Source organism: Pogoniulus pusillus, chromosome 9 (genome assembly GCF_015220805.1).
Source record: "Pogoniulus pusillus isolate bPogPus1 chromosome 9, bPogPus1.pri, whole genome shotgun sequence".
NCBI classification, from domain to species: Eukaryota; Metazoa; Chordata; class Aves; order Piciformes; family Lybiidae; genus Pogoniulus; species Pogoniulus pusillus.
The window spans coordinates 18,614,880-18,620,879 of NC_087272.1; the positions used below are offsets into that span (position 1 = coordinate 18,614,880).

At 36.4% G+C, this 6,000-nt stretch overlaps 1 long non-coding RNA gene across 3 annotated transcripts in view; it reads right to left on the reverse strand.

Annotated features, from left to right (window-relative positions):
• LOC135178149 (uncharacterized) overlaps nucleotides 1-4,556 on the reverse strand; it is an 81,818-nt gene extending 77,262 nt beyond the window's left edge. For all 3 annotated transcript variants that reach the window (XR_010303385.1, XR_010303384.1, XR_010303383.1), the window contains exon 1: nucleotides 4,366-4,556. This is a non-coding gene — a long non-coding RNA (uncharacterized LOC135178149). The remainder of the gene's footprint in view (nucleotides 1-4,365) is intronic.
• Between the last annotated feature and the right edge of the window lie 1,444 nt (nucleotides 4,557-6,000).

The window sequence follows — 6,000 nt, forward strand, 5'->3', positions numbered from 1 at the left end:
TCTAATTTATTGCATCATAGTTGCCACCAGCCAGCTTTACATTTGAATCAGTTGGCAGAATTATTCATTGTTCAAATAGACAGCACTCTGTGTCTCACTCTGAAAAGACAGATATGTGCCATGAAAAAGTATTAATAATGCTCAAAATGGCAAAAATATTTTAAACCATGATCCATATAAGCAAAACCATTGAGCAAATACTAGTATCAACAAGAGTGGCTAATTCTATGTATAATTGTAGTGATTGTCTCAGAAAGAAATAGAGGCCTACCTAAATTCTTTGTTCATGATTGATGGGAAATATTAAGTTATTAAAACAGTAATCCCATGGAAATTTTAGTTTTTTCAGGGGATTGGGGTTTTTTTTTTGACTCTTATCCTTCATCATGTGTGACAAGGGTACCAAGGCCACCTCTTCCCAGGCTTGAACAAGATGAAGACGCAGTTCAAGGCAAGATTGGACGTGGCACTTGGTGCCATGGTCTAGCCTTGGGCACTGTGGTAAAGGGTTGGACTTGATGATCTGTGAGGTCTCTTCCAACCTTGGTGATACTGTGATACTGTGATACTGTGATACATTAGTCTTTAATCATTTTGAAAGGTACCTAAAGAGATGAATAAGAGTCTTACACAGGTGTAGCCATAAATGGTATGGCTATGCAGGTGCAAGTGCCTGTGAAGGGATGCCCCAGATCATAGGCAATATGGATACATAGTTTCTATAATTTAAATGGTTCTGCTGCAGGAGACAGATTACACTATCTTTATTTCTTCTCTATATTACAGCTGTAATTACTGCTGTCGCAAAACAGAATATGGTGATTGCTGTGACTAAATAATCCTAAGTGCCTCTTTAATGAATTGGCCATAAAAATACTTTAGAAGAAACTAGTAATATAACCTTCAAACAGTATCAATTAGTGATATTCTTAGCTGTAATGCGAATAACTGATTACTTCCTGTTTCAGTAAGACACCTTGAACTAAATCCCTGTAATCATTAAACCTATACTGCAGAAAATGTCAGCACTTTTAGGTGCTGCTTATAGAGGGAAACCAGTGTACAGTGAGCTTGTGCAGTCTTATTGTGAAGTAGATTATTACACTTGATGTGTTTCACAGACCACATTCCCTTAATGTAAACACCAAACAATATCCACAGGGACCTAATGGCTAGTCATCAATGAACAATAAATCCTTATGTAATCCAAGCAATATAATCACAATTAATCCTTTAAGTGCTCCTTTTTGAATAGTCCCTTAAAACTAAATCTATTTGAAAAAAAAAATCTCCACAGGTATGTAATGTGGTTCTGTAGAAAATTATATACTAGCCCTATGACATATATAAAGTGTGTCTTCAGAGTACACCATTAGACAGAATGCAATTTCCTAGGATGTGCCATAGCAGGCCTGTTATATCTGCAAGGGCTTTTCCAAGAAATGATTACATTTAAAGAATTATGCTTTCAGCAGCAACTATGACAAAAAGTCATCCCACAAATTGCAATTATTATAAAAGGGTACTGCATGATTGACCCTTACCATACAGCAGAATACTCAAGATAAACATTGGTCCACATTAACCTTTGTTACTGTCTAGATCTACTGTACAGAGGTGGTATCCACTGAAAAGTTACAACTCTTACTTCCATAGCTGCAGATGCTACAGAACACCTGAGGCTCATATCACTGATGTTACATGATATGCGTAAACTATTGTCAAACAAGTTAACTCTGACTTCCCTACAAACATATCAACACAAATAAACTACTATCTGAGCAGATAAAACCAGAAATGGACGAAATATAACAGAAAAATAACCCAAGCTAAAATGGAGAGAAATCCCAGGAAATAGGAAACTGAAACACTTTGTAACACTATATGGAAGCACCACACGTACCTGTCATACGAGTGCATGGGTTGAGGGCAGCAAAGAACTAGATCTGCTGCCATTGCACAAGAATACATAGGATCATAGATTCAACCAGGTTGGAAGAGACCTCCAAGATCATCCAGTCCAACCTATCCCCCAGCCCTATCCAGTCAACTAGACCATGGCACTAAGTAATGAGTGCAGATTTTCTGTTAAAGAAATGAATTGTTCTTTGTTACTTAAAAGAGATCAAAGCTTTAATGCTAAGGATGTTTTTTGAAAACACTTGACACAAACTCAGCTTTTTTTTTTTTAAAACTTATTCTATCTACCACGTACACAGACCACCAAAGTCAGCTTTGTGAACTTGGTAACATGATTGCAACTTGTGACAGGATTATAGAAATATTTGCATTGACTGACTCTTTTATTCTGGTGCAGCTTGTCTTTTGTAATCTTAGCGAGTAAGATAGGTTGCTGTGGGGGTGAAGGAACAACCATCTATTAAAGTATTCCCTACTTATGGTGCTTAAGAAACACTAACTTAAGTGCCCAAGGGAAAACTGGAAAGGATTGCTGGATTAATTGTTGCATCATAGCTAGCAAAATCTCAATAGATTATTAGATTAACATATTAGCACAAATGCTTGTAATGGGCAAGACAAAAGCTATCATTCAGCACATAAAGCAGGTATACGGCTGACTGCCAAGCTATTCACATTCAGATAAGGAGTTCACTGCAGCGATATTTCTCCATTAGAGTGATACTGAAGAAGTGACACGAACCCAAATTTTATCATTAATGCCCTCTTTTTCATTCTGATGCTTTATTTTCAGCTTCAGTAAGCAAAACTGATACCTCACAAAAGAAAAGGCTTTGGGGAAGGTGAGGAATATGTACATTTTTTTTCCAAATAACAACAAATGACAAAAAACTCCCAAATGCAACCACATAGTTTTGCTTTTTATGAGGAAATGCTTACAGAAGTCTACCTCAGCTGTTAGTTGCTGCTCAGAATTATTGATTTACATTTTATTGCTTGCTGGAGCTCTTATTGAAGGGAAAACAGTAAATGGAGCTGGTGATTTTCTTAAAAGAAAGGAAATGTTTCTCATCAGATCTGTAGATAAAAGTGACAGAATTCTCTAGTCCATAAGCTATCCTCAAAATTGCCAGAACATCTGTTGAAATTATGCCTCTTTTCAGAACATCTCAAAAGTGGAAAGATGGGTGAAACAGCTCTGTCATAATCACACTTGCCAGCCTCCTCTCTCATTTGAATTAGAAGAAAGGGTAGATACTGGGGCAGAGCCAGGAAGATAATAGCTCTTATTTTGCGGATGAACAGAAAAAGTGATCAAAGTGTCTGAGTTTAATAGAAGAAAATGTTCAACTGAGGAAAAAAAGCTAACCTTCTCTTTGCTCTAGTAATTTAAGGCATTTGAGTCTCCCTTAAATCTTTTTTGGTTTGAAATGCCTCTGTTTAACATGAGCAACCAGAGTGATATGGCCCCGCTTTAAATGTCAGTGAAAACGGCACTTAAATAGAAAGTAAAACCTAATTTATGAAAAACCCCCAAACCAGAAAAGCCTACAAAAGTCCCAAAGAAATTTCTTCCTCCTTCAGTTATACAAAATATAAAAATAATTTCAGTTTGGAAAAAAAGGGAGCTGTCCTAGAAAAGTGATCTAAGCTAGATTCCTAAAAGCATCTTGAGAATTATACATGTGACTGAGCTTGACTTGGATTTTTTCCTGTGTGCCTCTGTTTTTACTCCTGTGCCTCACTAGCCTAGCTGATGACATAAGATGCTGGGTGTCTAGCTTCTGGTATTTCTCATACACATGGCATTCAAATGCCATCAGAAACAGATGAGAAAGAAACAGTCAAGCTTCAAATGTTATGTCCTTTTTCAAACTGGTGATTATGGGACCAGAGGAATGACAAATATCGATAACTTTGAGGTCTCTTCTAACCTGGTTGATTCTATGACTCCATGATTCTATTCTATGATCTAGCTCCAATACCCCACCATTTATATTGACTCTTTCAGCTATCACTAGAGGTAAGACAACTGATGGAAAACTCTGGTTAGGAATATTATGACTTATTGATAAATTCTTACAAATGGATCTTGTATATGCACAATGGAATAGCTGCAGGCTACACTCTTCCCAGCTTCCAGAAATCAACACTTACCAAAGTTTTGTTTATATTTGTATACCTTGCACTTCTCAGAAACTCTTTATCTACTAGTATTCACTATTCCATCCAGTAAAAAAAAAAAATCCCTTTACCCCCAAAGCTGGAAAGTGACTAAAGTGAAAGTGAATTAAATGATGAGTTAAAATGCTCAAACCAAACAAACCAAACCCCACCCTGCCCCACAAAGAAACTACCCACCTCATACACATGACAAACAAAACAAAAGAAGCATGCAAAGAACCCCCTCAAAATACAAATTACCCCAAACCCCACAAAACTCACATTTTCCTGAAGTTAATAATGACATGTTGTTAGCAAATTGTTAGCACAAATTGCTCTTCCTAGCCACACTGGATCTGTGTGCATGCCATTCTTGGGCAAATATGTGTTCTGGCTGTCCAAGAAGGTTGTGATTTCCAGTATTTAATAGTGCAACATGATTCTTGTAGCAGAAAAGCCAGCTCTGAGAGGGTTTTCCCTACATCGCGATGCAAAAGAAACAGAGAGACAAGGAAATAATCCAGAAGTGAGAAGACTGATCACATATAACACCAGAGCTCACTCTATGTTTACCAAAGGAAAGAAAAAATTAATACATTAATGATTTTTCTCTTGATAACTAAGACATTCTGATCAAGCAAAATAAAGCAGTTAACTTAATGTATCTACAAAGTATATATGCCTTATTTAATTACAAATAATGCGAATGTATGAATTTCCATGTTTAATTTCTAAACATACATTTGTGTAACACCTGTACCATTATCATACATAAATATTTATGGATCCAAAGGTATAGATATCAGAATTCATTGTAAAGAATTTTTAATATGTAGTTAGATTGCAAGTGCAAAATTTGCTCCTATATGACCATGGCTAGAACTCATTCTCTGTTGCCTGTATTTTCCTCTCTAGTACAAAATCTCCCATGTCATTCATTGCACAAAGTCTTGTCTAGAGAAATTAATAAGTGACTTTTTTTTTTTTTAGTGGTGTTTGGGGTTTTTGTTTTCTTGTTTTGGGTTTTTTTAATATATATAGAAACCAATCCTTTCTTCAGCTACAAACTGAGAAGAGAAAATTCTGTTACTGCTTTTCTCTTGAAGCACAGAAGGCTCTCAGGTTGCCCTGTGATTTTGCACCTACCCAAAGGACTTGTGTAGACCTACACATATCCTGTTTGCCTATAGGTGAAGCAAGTTAAGCCCACACAGCTCATAGTATGGATAAGAGTAGACTTTCAACTACTTTTTGTGGTGATTGGTTTCATACTTTTACTCAGTGAGACAACGTGCAAGGCAAGATGCTAAGCGAACACAACAACCAGCTTTGCAGTATTAGGAACTAATTCAGTTCAGTTTCCCAAATGCTTCTGTCACGGTGATCTCTGCTTACACAACTAATATACTGCATGTACATATATTCAACTTTAAAGCCTGCCATTAAACTCAGGAGTCAACATAAAGTGTCTTTCTGTTGTGTTCTCTCATTTGCTCTCTGAAGCAAAAACACATAAAAGTTCTTTTTCTTTTTTGGGGAGATGGGAAATATATCTGTCACTGAGAATATACATAGAAGTTTTCTCTTTAATTAAGAAATACTTTAATCCAAAGATATTGAACAGCATTTAGCAAATTGCCAGCACTGGGCATTGTCCTACTATGATCAGCTTTTCATCGTATCTGTCATCATGTTGGTGACTTCATTCTGCTGAAGCATCCTAAAACTTCCATCTATCTGCTGTACTTATTTCGCCTCCTTTCCAGATTGTTGATGCAAGTAGTACAACAAACCAGAAAGGTTTTCTTCTAATATTCAAACACATCACTATTAATATTTCACCCTTTTCAAAGCTATCTCTTCTTTGTTTCCCATAGTTTCTGATACATGACAGAATTTTAGCTCTTCCCTTAACAC